General features: G+C 45.7%; 1 non-coding gene across 1 annotated transcript; it reads left to right on the top strand.

Moving 5' to 3' along the window:
• Positions 1 to 6,788: 6,788 nt before the first annotated feature.
• Positions 6,789 to 6,891, top strand: LOC124704793. Its single transcript, XR_007003677.1, has one exon. It is a non-coding gene; the product is annotated as a U6 spliceosomal RNA (small nuclear RNA).
• The last annotated feature ends 7,751 nt before the right edge of the window (positions 6,892 to 14,642 follow it).

Here is a 14,642-nt window from a genome sequence, read left to right as displayed (position 1 = left end):
CAACAAGACCACCAGCTTCAAGAAACAGTGGCAAGTCTAAGGGAAAATTCAAGAAGGGTGGCAAGAAAGCCGCCACGCCTCCTATGAAACCTAAGAACGGCCCTAAGCCCGATGCCGAGTGCTATTACTCGCAAGGAGAAGGGACACCGGAAGCGTAATTGCTCCAAGTATCCGGCTGATCTCGAAGAGCGGCCTTGTCAAGAAGAAGAAAGAAGGTATATCCGATATACATGTTATAGATGTTTATCTCACCGGTTCTCGTTCTAGTACCTGGGTATTTGATACTGGTTCGGTTGCTCATATTTGTAACTCGAAACAGGAACTAAAGAATAAACGAAGACTACTGAAAGATGAAGTGACGATGCGCGTTGGAAACGGATCCAAAGTCGATGTGATCACGGTCGGCGCACTTCCTCTACATCTACCTTCGGGATTAGTTTTAAGCCTAAATAATTGTTATTTTGTACCCACGTTGAGCATGAACATTATATTTGGATCTTGTTTAATGCAAGACGGTTATTCATTCAAGTCTGAGAATAATGGTTGTTCTATTTTTATGAATAATATCTTTTATGGTCGAGCACCTGAAAAGAATGGCTTATTTCTGTTAGATCTCGATAGTAGTGATACACATATACATAACATTGATGCTAAGCGAATTAAATTGAATGATAATTCTACTTATATGTGGCACTGTCGTCTTGGTCATATTGGAATGAAACGCATGAAGAAACTCCATACCGATGGATTACTTGAATCACTTGACTTTGAGTCACTTGATAGATGCGAAGCATGTCTAATGGGAAAAATGACTAAGACTCCATTTTCTCGGTATTATGGAGCGAGCTACCGACTTATTGGAAATCATACATACCGATGTGTGCGGACTCAATGAGTGTAGCATCGCGCGGTGGTTATCGTTATGTTCTAACCTTCACAGATGATCCGAGTAGATATGGGTATATCTATTTCATGAAACATAAATCCGAAACTTTCGAGAAGTTTAAGGAATTCCAAAGTGAAGTAGAAAATCAACGTAACAAGAAGATTAAATTTCTACGATCTGATCGCGGAGGTGAATATCTCGAGTTATGAGTTTGGCATGCATTTAAAGAAATGCGGAATACTTTCACAATTGACACCGCCGGGAACACCACAACGAAACGGTGTGTCCGAACGTCGTAATCGAACTCTCTTAGATATGGTTCGTTCTATGATGTCTCTTACCGATTTGCCGTTATCATTTTGGAGTTATGCATTAGAGACAACCGCATTCACTTTAAATAGAGCACCATCAAAATCCGTAGAAACGACACCGTATGAATTATGGTTTAATAAGAAACCTAAGTCGTCGTTCCTTAAAGTTTGGGGTTGCGAAGCCTATGTAAAAAAGTTACAACCGGACAAGCTAGAACCCAAAACGGAGAAATGCGTCTTCATAGGATACCCTAAGGAAACTATAGGGTACACTTTCTATCACGGATCCGAGGGCAAAATCTTTGTTGCTAAGAACGGAACCTTTCTTGAGAAAGAATTTCTCACTAAAGAAGTGACTGGAAGAAAAGTAGAACTCGATGAGATTGATGAATCTATACTCGTTGATCGAGTAGCACAAGACCGGAAGTTGTACTCGTACCGCCTACACCGGCAACAGAGGAAGCTAATGATAATGATCATGAAACTTCGAACGAGGAAACTATCGAACCTCGCAGATCGACAAGGGAACGTGTCACTCCCGATTGGTATGATCCTTGTCTAAATGTCATGATTGTGGATAACAATGATGAGGAACCTCGCGACGTATGAAGAAGCGATGATGAGCCCGTATTCCAACAAATGGCAAGAAGCCATGAAATCCGAAATGGGATCCATGTATGATAACAAAGTATGGACTTTGGTAGACTTACCCGATAGCCGCAAGGTTGTCGAGAATAAATGGATCTTCAAGAGAAAAACAGATGCCGATGGTAATATTACCGTCTATAAAGTCTCGACTTGTCGCAAAGGGTTTCCGACAAATTCAAGGTGTTGACTACGATGAGACTTTCTCACCGTAGCGAAGCTAAAATCTGTGAGGATTTTGTTAGCAATAGCTGCATTTTTCGATTATGAGATTTGGCAGATGGATGTCAAAACGGCGTTCCTTAATGGAGACATTGAGGAAGAGTTGTATATGGTACAACACAAAGGTTTTGTCGATCCTAAAAATGCTGACAAAGTATGCAAACTTCAGCGTTCAATCTATGGACTGAAGCAAGCATCAAGAAGTTGGAACCGACGCTTTGATAAGGTAATCAAAGACTTCGGGTTTATATAGTGCCATGGAGAGGCTTGTATTTACAAGAAAGTGAGTGGGAGCTCTGTAGCATTCCTGATATTATATGTAGATGACATATTATTGATTGGGAATGATATAGAACTATTAAGCAGTGTAAAAGGTTATTTGAATAACAGTTTTTCAATGAAAGACCTTGGTGAAGCATCGTATATATTAGGCATCAACAAGATTTATAGAGATAGATCAAGACGCCTAATAGGGCTATCACAGAGTACATACCTGGACAAGATTCTAAAGAATTTTAGAATGGACGAAAGTAAGAAAGGGTTTTTACCTATGTTACTGTGCAAGGTCTTGAGTAAGACTCAAGGACCGGCTACGGCAGTAAGAAAGAGAAAAGATGAGTCGATCCCCTATGCTTCGGCAAGAGGGCTCTATTATGTATGCCATGCTATGTACAAGACCGGATATAGCGCATGCCGTTAGTTTGACTAGCAGATATCAAAGTGATCCAGGAATGGAACACTGGACAGCGGTCAAGAATATCCCGAAGTACTTGAAAAGAACTAAGGATATGTTTCTTTGTTATGGAGGTGACCAAGAGCTCGTTGTAACAAGTTACACCGATGCAAGTTGGAACACCGATCCCGATGACTCTAAGTCACAGCTCCGGGTACGTGTTTATATTGAATGGTGCTGCAGTAAGTCGGGCAAGCTCGAGCAAAGTGCACGGTGGCGAAGTCTTCAACGTAATCGCAGTACATAGCGGCTTCGCAGGCTTCATCGAAGCGGTATGGATGAAGAGGTTCATTGTAGAGCTCGGTGTGGTTCCTAGTGCATTGGACCCACTAGTCATATACCGTGACAACATGGGTGCCATCGCCAATGCACAAGAACCAAGGTCACACAAGAGGTCGAAGCATATCAAGCTGCGTTACCACTCGATTCGTGAATACATCGAAGATGGAGAAGTAAAGATTTGCAAAGTACACACCGATCCGAATGTAGCAGCATCCGTTGACTAAAGCTCTCCCTAGGGCAAAGCATGACCAACACCGAATGCCATGGGTGTTAGGTTCCTTACAATGTAATCTAGATTATTGACTCTAGTGCAAGTGGGAGATTGTTGGAGATATGCCCAAGAGGCAATAATAAAAGTGGTTATTATATATCTTTATGTTTATGATAAATGTTTATATACCATGCTATAATTGTATTAACCGAAACATTGATACATGTGTGATATGTAAACAACAAAGAGTCCCTAGTATGCCTCTTATCTAGCTTGTTGATTAATGGATGATTAGTTTCATAATCATGAACATTGGATGTTATTAATAACAAGGTTATATCATTGTATGAATGATGTAATGGACACACCCAATTAAGCGTAGCATAAGATCACGTCATTAAGTTATTTGCTATAAGCTTTCGATACATAGTTACCTAGTCCTTATGACCATGAGATCATGTAAATCACTTATACCGGAAAGGTACTTTGATTACATCAAACGCCACCGCGTAAATGGGTGGTTATAAAGGTGGGATTAAGTATCCGAAAAGTATGAGTTGAGGCATATGGATCAACAAGTGGGATTTGTCCATCCCGATGACGGATAGATATACTCGGGCCGTCTCCGTGGAATGTCGTCTAATGTCTTGCAAGCATATGAATAAGTTCATAAGAGACCACATACCACGATACGAGTAAAGAGTACTTGTCGGAGACGAGGTTGAACAAGGTATAGAGTGATACCGATGATCAAACCTCGGACAAGTAAAATATCGCGTGACAAAGGGAATTGGTATCGTATGTGGATGGTTCATTCGATCACTAAAGTCATCGTTGAATATGTGGGAGCTATTATGGATCTCCAGATCCCGCTATTAGTTATTGGTCGGAGTGAGTACTCAACCATGTCCGCATAGTTCGCGAACCGTAGGGTGACACACTTAAAGTTGGATGTTGAAATGGTAGAACTTGAATATGGAATGGAGTTCGAATATTTGTTCGGAGTCCCGGATGAGATCCCGGACATCACGAGGAGTTCCGAATGGTCCGAGAATAAGATTCATATATAGGAAGTCATTTTATAAGATTTAAAATGATCCGGAAGGTTCTATGGAAGGTTCTAGAAGGTTCTAGAAAAGTCCGGAAGAAACCACTAAGGAAGGAGGAGTCCCGGTGGGACTCCACCTCCCATGGCCGGCCAACCCTAAGGAGGAGGAGTCCCAAGTGGATTCCCCTAAGGGGGCCGGCCACCCCCCCCCCCCCACATGGAAGGGGGGAATCCCACCCCAAGTGGGATTCCCACCTTGGGTAGGTTTCCCTATCACTTGGAAGGTTTTGGGTTCGGGTCTTATTCGGAGACTTGTAGTCCAACACTTGGGGCTTCCACCTATATAATGAGGGGCCAAGGGAGGGGCCGGCCACCCCAAGACCACAAGGTGGCCGCACCCCCTAGTGGCCGGCGCCCCTCTCCCAAACCCTAGCGGCCCTCTCTCCTCCACCACATCCCGCACGCTTAGCGAAGCTCCGCCGGGTTTCTCCACCACCACCGACACCACGCCGTCGTGCTCGTCGGATTCAAGAGGAGCTACTACTTCCGCCGCCCGCTGGAACGGGGAGGTGGACGTCGTCTTCATCAACAACCGAACGTGTGACCGAGTACGGAGGTGCTGCCCATTCGTGGTGCCGTGATCAAGATCTTCTACGCGCTTTTGCAAGCGGCAAGTGAACGTCTACCGCAGCAACAAGAGCCTCATCTTGTAGGCTTTGGAATCTCTTCAAGGGTGAGACTCGATAATCCCCTCGTTGCTACCGTCTTCTAGATTGCATCTTGGCTTGGATTGCGTGTTTGCGGTAGGAAATTTTTTGTTTTCTATGCAACGAATCCCTACACATCCCTCATCTCTTTCCATAAGAGGGCCCAATAGACCTTCATGAGCGCCTCAAGAACTATTGCGGTATGTCGAGGAATATCATGGTGTGTACTGGAATGGCGGAGAGAGTCGTTTGAACCAGCACAAGCCTCCCCCTCGGTTCTAGAGATTTGCACACCACAACTGTAGACGACTAGTTGAGTTATCCACTACTGGTTGCAGCTGTGTCGTTGTAGGTTTTATCGGTCCTAACGGCATTCTACGGTAGCGGTGCCACCATTCAGCCATGCAAGACTTCATGGACCAGCATGACCTGCTCCGTGGTGCAATGGATCGGATGCAAGGCGCACTGGACAAGGTTGGTGCGCAAACCCGACGTCTCTCCAAAGTCTTCCACGTGATAGCCGGGCATTCAACAGCATAGGTTGCAAAAAAGTGAACACGTCATCCGCGTACATCAAGGTGTGATGTCACAAGACACTAGCTTCCAAGATAGATAGGGGACTATCAGTAGAGGCCCGCTCATGAGGTGTCGCATGCACCGCCATGATGGAATCAAACAACAGTAAGGAAAGAGCCCCCCTCCCCCTTCTGTAGCCCACGTGTATTGGAGATGAGGCCACCCGCCACACCATTGACCGCCACTCTTGTCGAGGCCGAGTCATAGGGGATTATGGGACACCGAGTATGAGGAGCATTTGCGGTGTAGCACTTCAATTCTCAGAGAGGATTCAAATGCAGTACACATAACACTTAAGTTTTCCAAAGGAATGCAAATGTAGTGCACCACTTAAATTCAGCACTCAGGGTATTAGAGCATCTCCAGCTGTTGGAGGCTCCCGAGGCACAATCCGGATGAAAATTGGTCCGGATTGGACCTATTTTTGGCATGGGGAGCAACGATTTTCCAGCCATCCCGGGGAATTTGCGCGGGTCAGAGCGCGGAATTTGCTCCATCTGGAGTTCCCGGCAGCACCCCGGAAAACCGAGAATGACCTAGGGAGTCCGGACGAATTTAAGCCTAAATTCGGACGAAAACGAGAAGCTGGGGGCATGACTAGCCCGTTTTCGTTCATCCGGATGAAAAAAAAAAGATCATGTAAATCTTTTCGGAGAGATGGCTGGAGAAGTGGAGATGCTCTTAGGATCAACCCAAGAAACGTGCAAAAGCTAGTCCTAACGTGAAGTCCGAGTCGAGCAATAAGGTGACAACTGACAAGGAGGTCAGGGAGATGTGACGAGCTCCATGAAATTTCCGCACTTCGTCAAGATTTGATTAACGTCACTGATTTCCAAGCACAGCCCAGTTTTAGCTTGTTCATCCACGACGTATTCAGCAGCATTGAATTTCCTGCAGAGCGACTACGTTTTTTTTGGCAGTTGCAGAGCGAGTGCGTGTAACGGTGTAAGAGCATAAAAGAGGAGGCCCGCTTTGCTCGCTTCGTATTCAACTGTCCAGCCCACAAACGGCCCGTAACGAGCGCGTGGCCTCTCTCATACGCGGGACGATAGCGTGTGTGACCCCGCGGAGAGGAGCAGTGCAGCGCGGAGCCTAACGTTTAGTCCCACCTCGCCTATCCAGGAGCGTCCAGAGCCGTTTATAACCGAGAACGCGGAGCAGATTGCTGTCCCTTCGGGGACATCCGATAAAATTGGAACGATACAGAGAAGATTAGCATGGCCCCTGCGCAAGGATGACACGCACAAATCGAGAAATGGTCCAAATTTTTTTGAGATTTTGCGCGCCGGTCCCTGCTACATTACAGATATGGCCCTGGGGCTCGCTGGTGCCGTAAAGATACGCCCCTGGAGCTTTGCAGTCTTTACAAATGCACCCTCAGGTTATCCCATCAAAGCCCTCCGCTGTAGTGTTTTCCTATAAACAGCCCCTAGCTCTTCACTGCCTCTCCTGTTCGTTTTATTCCCTTGTATATTTTTCACACCACTGCAGATATCTTTGGTTGGTTGCTGCAATCTTTTGTACAGTCACCATTGTGTTTTCTAAACTAACCATTTCCAATGCCAAACTAGCTGTAGCTTTACCATGCTACAACCTGTATGGATGAATCTTTTTGGTATTTGCTAATTCGTTATTACTGTATCCAACACTGATAAACTGGAGTTAGTTTTCTTCCATTAAGCCTATTTTTTTCACTTCACGTTCTACATTATACAAAATTTATCTAATTCCAATTTCGAAATGTGACTTCACAATTTATTTTAGTGACACTATACACATCACGTATTTATGATGTATCTATGAATGCATGGACATAAGAGTAATCTTTATTCTGTGCATATATATTGATAGATAGCCAATGTCTGCAGGGAGTGGTGTTTTGGAACATGGGAGCATATGCTCCCTATATTTTGAAATGCATCTTACACATATTTTAAATTTCAAAAAAATTGAAACAAAAAATTCGCACGTACATCTTCACGTGCTACGCGCTCACAAAGTCGTTTCATAAAAAATGAACTTACCATGTGACGTGTGTAAAAAAGACAAAATTCAGTGTTGAAAACAATGCTTTTCACAGGACAAGTTTTCTCCTTTTTACATAGGCCACAAAAATTATTATTTTTTCGTGAAACTTGACGCATACACATATATCATGAAGATGTAAATGTAGAATTTTTTGTCAAAATTTTTCCACACTTCAAAATATGTTTTGTTGGTAGAGGGAGCATACGCACCCGGGAGCCGAATTGAATTTCCGATGTCTGCAATCCTATGAAATTATATGTATGTCGTGTGTTCGTGAATGTTATATTGCTTGACTTTTGTAGTTCTCGGGAGGGGCGTTGCTTGTTAGGTACCCGTGCCCCGTGGGCTATAGATGCAGGTGGGGCAACATTAAGGTACTATATTTACCATCGTTTGTGTAAAAATTGAACTAAAATAATGATGTCATCTAAAATTATTATTTATTTTTTAACAAAATAGGGTAGAGGGTACCCTAATCTTGACCAACTTGCATTTGTAATTGTCGAAATTATGACATACCACGGGTCCCTTTTTTTGTTGGAGCGGGTGTGAGGGGGATGAGAACACCGTGGTTGCCGCTAGATACGGTGAGTACCCCCATACACCATTGGCCGGACTCTGCCTATCACCGTTGCTCGGGCCAGCAGTGCCCCCGCAGTCATCTCGTCGTACTGCCCTCCAAAATACCGCCTCGCCCGCGACATCCCCTCTAAGAGCATATCCAGTCGCGTCCCCCACATCGTACCGGATCGAGCGTTTGGGGGAGGATTTTTCTTCGTGCCGCGTTTGGGATGCGTCGCTGCTCAGTCGCGTCCCCCAAACGTACCCCAAACATTAAAATAACTATTTTTTTGCATTTCCATTTCAATAGAGAGAAGGAAAATTACACAAACTAGTACATAATTAGGAACATGGTTAAAACATTGCAAAATGAGAAAACATAACTAGTGCTGGCCTCGTGCATTTCACGTGTTCAATTCAAACACTCTCAGTCATCCAAACTGGAAAATTCAGCTGGTTAAGAGAGTGCCCGGTTGTTGTTCTTCGATGCGAAGGAAGAACATCGAGAAACCTACACTAGTGGCTTCAATTGGCTGGTGGCAATCTTCGCTGCAAAGAAAGAACACTCGCCGTGTTCAATCATCATCTTCATCGTCATCGATGTGGTAGTGTCGGCGGCTGGACGTGTCGTCAAACACCTTCACGCTCATCTCCTCGCCGCCTTGGTAGGAGAAGTTGAGCATGTAGTCGGCTTGGGGGTTGTGGTAGCGCACGAACTTCTCCCAGTCGGTGTGTACGTACATCTTGCCGCACATGTCGAAGAGCACGTCCACCGGCCACCGACAAAAGCCGCAGCTAGCCTCCCACAGCGACAGCGCGGCCGGCTCCTTGTCGGTGACGAAGTCGACGAACTTGTCCGGCAGCCTCTGAATGCCTAGTGGGTCGCCATTGGGACGATGAAGGCAGCGAAGGCGACGGCTCCATGGAGGCATTGCTGCTCCAGCACGGCCGCGGCCGCGGCCACGACCACGACCTCAGCCTCGACCTCGACCTCTACCAGCCATGGATTAGTCTTCGACTCCTGAGATGGTGGCGGCTAGGGTTGGGGAGAGTGGCGCTAGGGTTTGTGTGAGGGACGATGCGCGAGCGCCCCTTTTTATACGCCGGTGGGCGGCGAGGGAGCAGTGGCTGATTAACGCCGGCACCGAGAGCTAGGCGCGACGAGGCGTGTCACTGCGCCTCTGTGGAAACTGTATCGACGCTGCGCGCCAATTACTTCCGTCGCGGGGTAGGCGACGGTTGGACGCCGATCGTGTGTCAATGACGCGTCGAGCCCGCTACTCCCCACCTCACTTCTCGCACTGTCCGAAGCGTTCCCTGTGGGACGGAAGACCGTTTGCTGCCGCGACTGAGGCTGAAAAAATATCCACTGATGCTCTAAGGGCACCCACAATGTATAGCCAAATGTGGTTCTATATTAGCTTTTTGGCTTTTGGAACTAGTTCCCTATATTATGAAGGTAGTTCCAAAAGAAGCAAAAGTGGGAACCGGAGCAAGTAGTTGCTCCGATGCCAAGTTTGTGGCCAAATTCTTGATGGGTTAAAATATGCATATCTAAGGAAGAAAGAGAAGATGGTTAAGGTGAGAGAGAGGATGGCTGTAAAGAAAAATAATTCTTTTACATTGTTTGTGTCAGTATCAGGGCCCACTGTGTAGACATTTGGAACTAAGCAATATTGTGGAGGTGTAGCCATATGTAGTTCCGATGCCAAATATTGTGCTTTGTCAGATTTGGTTATTCATACATTGTGGATGCCCTAAGCCCCCTCCGCTCTCTTCAACGTCATTTTCTTCTCGGTCAGTACGCCCCGAGCGTGTGCCACACATGTACGGGTGGGAGAGTCAGTAATACTGCCACGCAATACCGGTACGAAAACTGCCGTACTTATGCAGGGCGTACGCTAGCCAGATCCTAGGTAGGACCGGCAAAATATATGCAAGTACTCCCTCCGTCACGAATTACTTGTCGCAGCGCTAGTGTAAATGAAGTTTTGCATTTCTACCCTTTGTATTTCGAAATCATCACCAACGCATCCCCAATCTAACCAGGAAACTTTGCCGGCGGACTCGCGCGCTCGGGATCGGAGCCTCCGGCCGGCGGACTCGCGCTCAGGATTGGAGCTTCCCGCCGGAGGCTCACGCGCCCCTCGCAGTCGTCCGCCGCCGGAATCGCGCGCTCCTCGCGGTCGACGCCGCCGGAATCGCGCCCCTCGCACGCGGTCTCGCGCACGCGGGCGGACGGCCTCTGCACCGGCGATCTCTCGCGCCGCGCGCCGGCAGTGGCCTCCCGCGCCCCGCCGGCGCTGCTGGAGTCGCTTCTCGCCGCCCGCTTCCGAGGCTGCTCGGAGATCCCCTCTCGCCGGCGATGGAGCTTGAGGAGGATGGCCCCGAAGCTGCTCGGAGCTCCCCTCTCGCCGGCAATGGAGCTCGAGGAGGATGGACCCGCAGCTGCTGGAACCGCCTCTCACCGCTGCTGCTGGAACCTGTTGTCCGCCGGTGCGGGAGGTCCCCTCTCACCGCCGCCGGAGCTCGAGGAGCTCGAGGAGGCAGGCGGCGGTGTTGGGGGACTAGTTCAAGTCCACGATCTTGCCGTCTTGGCCGTTGAAGACCTGCAAGTTGCTGTCGTCAATGGAGAGCCAGTGCAGGTACCGACCTGCAGATGTGCCATTGTACACATTCAGTTTATTTGGAATTCCCAAATGCATAGGTTAGAATTCAGTTTCATTGGAATTTCCAAATGTATAGGTTCAAATTCAGTTTCAATGAAATTTCGAAATGTATGGGTTCAACTTCAGTTTCGTTTGAATGTACAGAAAAAATACAGAGATGTTTATACCGATTATACATTTGAATGTACAGTAAAAATATAGAGAAGATAAAGCAAAAGTGCATGGCAGTGCTACTGCTTGTTAATGTTTCTGCTTGTCATGCATTTGTTGCAGTAAAACTTATGCTGGTCCTTTACTAAAAAGATTAGCCATATTCATCTAAATCTGCAATGACAGTTGTATGGTCTACACTTCCCTCATTGATCCAAAATTTGACATTTCAGTTTCAAAAGACAGTTGTATGCTGGCCCTTCAAAAGATAATGTGCTACGACCAACATAGTCTCTACACTTCCCTCATGTTTGTGTGACTTACTGATGGCCCACTGATCCAAAATTTGACATTTCAGTTTCAGTTTCATACTCCCAGTTTTTAACTGAACATTGATTTTATACCAGTTGTCTTCGGCGTACCTTTCTCAGCTTGTAAGTTGGCTATCTCAGGTAGTCGTTGCTGTTGCTGCCCTATTCCTGCACACTCTAAATCTGGGATGCAAATAGACATGGAGGCGGAGTTAATTGACAGGATTTAAGGCAGGGTAACGCATGGGAAAAAAGTACACTATCTGAAACTTGGGTAGTGTTGGTGTCTGTAACTGAGAAACAAGGAATGCAAGTCATGCCCTGGTGCAGTTACATTGTGCTCACTAATAATTCGGAACATGCTTGTAGTAGGAAACTCAGTTGTTTGTAACGTTTATTTCTTATCGGATGCAAAACCCGAAATTCATTGTAACTGAAAATGTAGTCAACCTCATGGGCAAATGTTGGAACTAAACGTACTCCAGTAATGTTGCAAAAACATGTTAACTGATTAACTGTTACTGCTCAAGTTCTACAGACAAAGCTTCTGTGACGAAATATGAATGTTTTTCTAAAAGGAAAAAATACTATAGCCTCATTTGGACAAAAATACAAATAAACTTTAGCTTCGTGTATCTTGATTCCTGAACCAGATGTTCAATAACTTTAGCTACTCCTTGTTGCTGGGAGAGATTGGCTTTAATAGACCATCTGTTTTGTTGTTGTATCTTTATAGCATGATTATTTTTGCAGAAAATGGACAAGAGAACAAGAGAAGTACTACTACCACAAGTCAACAAAAAAAGGAAAATAAACAACAAGATGAGACTCCAATATGATGATCCATTAGTGCTTTTAAATGAGTAAGTACCAATTAGTGCCTACTTTTGTCTTGAGCAATTCTATTCTTTATGTTTTAAAGATGTTGATGCTCATCATGTGAACTAAATTTAATCTTCTCTATGCACAGCTATATGAAAGAACAAATTGATGGCGGCGAACTATGGAAGCTTGTTTCCAAGAGGAAAAAGGTACCCCTTAGTGCAAAAGGTGTATGGAGATATAACGGAATGCGCCGGGAGGACATCTTCTCCAAACCTTTGATCCATATGAGACTTGGATTCCCTCGGATGACAATACATTGTGATAAGATGCTAGAGCAGGACAGAGGCAAGGATGCTATCATTGATCTCAATTTGAGCCCATCACATCGAGATGCTAGAGCAGCACAAAGTGAACAAAGTTGTCATTGATCTCAATTTGAGCCCATCACATCAGATGCAAGTGCACGAGAGAGGCAAGAATGTTGTCATTGATCTCAATTTGAGCCCGTCACAACAGATGCAAGTGCATGACAGAGGCAAGGGTGATATCATGATGCTGGAGAAGGACAGAGGTAAGGGTGATGAGACGATGCAAGTGCATGACAGAGGCAAGGGTGATGACATGATGTTGGAGAAGGACAAAGGCAAGGGTGATGAGACGATGCTAGAGAAGGACAGATGCAAGGGTGATGACATGATGCTAGAGAAGGACAGAGGCAAGGGTGATGAGACGATGCTAGAGAAGGACAGAGGCAATGGTGATGAGACGATGCTTGGAGCGAGGACAGAGGCAAGGGTGATGAGACGATGCTTGGAGAAGGACGAGAGGCAAGGGTGATGAGACGATGCTTGGAGAAGGACGAGAGGCGAGAGAATTGAGAGATGAGGAAAGATATGGTCTTTATTTTGCCCTAGAAGTAATCGGAAGAAGAGATGGAGGTTTTACGAAAGAGGATAAGCAACTCATAGCAGAAATGCTCAACACAAGTGTACGGACGAGTCGAAAGGGTGTGGAACTTAGGCAAGGATCAGATTGCAGAAGGGAAACGAAGAGTTGATGTTTCGAACCAAAAGAAGGGTCATGTTGGCCGTAAGAGAATAGATTTGGGCCTCTCAAGGGTACCGACAATCCCACTAAATAAACGGAGGACGATCCGATCTTTAGCGAAGGCCCTAGGTGTTAACCGCACAACCTTACACCGAAGGTTTAAGTGGGGTGAGCTGAATCGACACGATAACACCCTGAAGCCGTTGTTGACAGAAGCAAACAAGGTCCAGAGAATGAAATTCTGCCTCGCTATGCTCAATGAGAACTCTTTGCCATCTCCCGAGCCAACATTCAAGGTTATGGACGACATGGTCCACATAGATGAGAAATGGTTCATTCTGAGTAGGGTGAAGAACACATACTACCTGCTCCCCAAAGAACCTAAACCCTTGCGCACAGTGAAGAACAAGAACAACATCGCCAAAGTGATGTTCTTAACTGCGGTTGCTAGGCCGAGGTATGGTGAAGGTGACATAGTCACGTTTGATGGCAAGATTGGAACTTGGGCATTTGTAAAGGAAATTCCAGCTGCTAAAAAAAGTAAGAACGAGAGAAAAGGGGACAATCGAGGTAAAACCCATAAAAGTTACCCGAGATGTCATGAGGAACTATCTCTGCGAGCTAGTGATTCCTGCCATCCGGGACAAGTGGCCCGATGAGGATGTAGGAAGAACAATCTTCATCCAGCGAGGACAATGCCAAACCTCATGTCCTCCCTAATGATGAGGGTTTCCGACAGGCCGTAGCACAGACTGATTTGGACATCAAGTTGTTGCAGCAACCTCCAAACAGTCCGGACCTAAATGCGCTAGATCTAGGCTTCTTTAGGTCTCTGGAGTCCCACACCGATACTAGAGCACCAAACAATATTCGAGAGTTGATAGAAGGTGTGGAGGAAGAATATAATAACTACGAGGTCGACAAACTCTCTCGAACCTTCGTGACACTCCAATCATGTATGATTGGGGTGATGGAAAAAGGAGGAGGGATAGACTACGATATCTCTCACATGAATAAGAACCGCCTCCGAGCAGAAGGTAGTCTAGGAATGCCTCTAACTATCTCGGCGGACCTACTTGTAAAAACTAAAGACCTTATCAAAGCAGCAGAGGTAAAGATTCAGATAGACTAATTTGAATTTCAAATCTAACTAGTGTTGCTCATACAATTTGTTTTTTGAAATTAATGTAGGTGCAAGCTAAGCAACAATCAGCGCCCATTCCTAAAATTAAGCAGCGAAACTCCCATAATAAGGAAGTTTCCATTTCATTGAGGAAACCCCATTTAGTGGTATGTAACATAGTACTCCTAGTGTAATATGTTAGTGTTCATTCGTTATTACTTTGTAACACTCCTTTGTGCAGGGAGCTGGTCTTCGGAATATGGGCAACACGTGCTTTCTAAATGCAATTCTTCAATGCATGACTCAT

This window comes from Lolium rigidum, chromosome 3, assembly GCF_022539505.1.
Source record: "Lolium rigidum isolate FL_2022 chromosome 3, APGP_CSIRO_Lrig_0.1, whole genome shotgun sequence".
Lineage (NCBI taxonomy): Eukaryota > Viridiplantae > Streptophyta > Magnoliopsida > Poales > Poaceae > Lolium > Lolium rigidum.
Note: the sequence above shows the minus strand (reverse complement) of the source record. Positions and strands in the feature narration are given on the sequence as shown.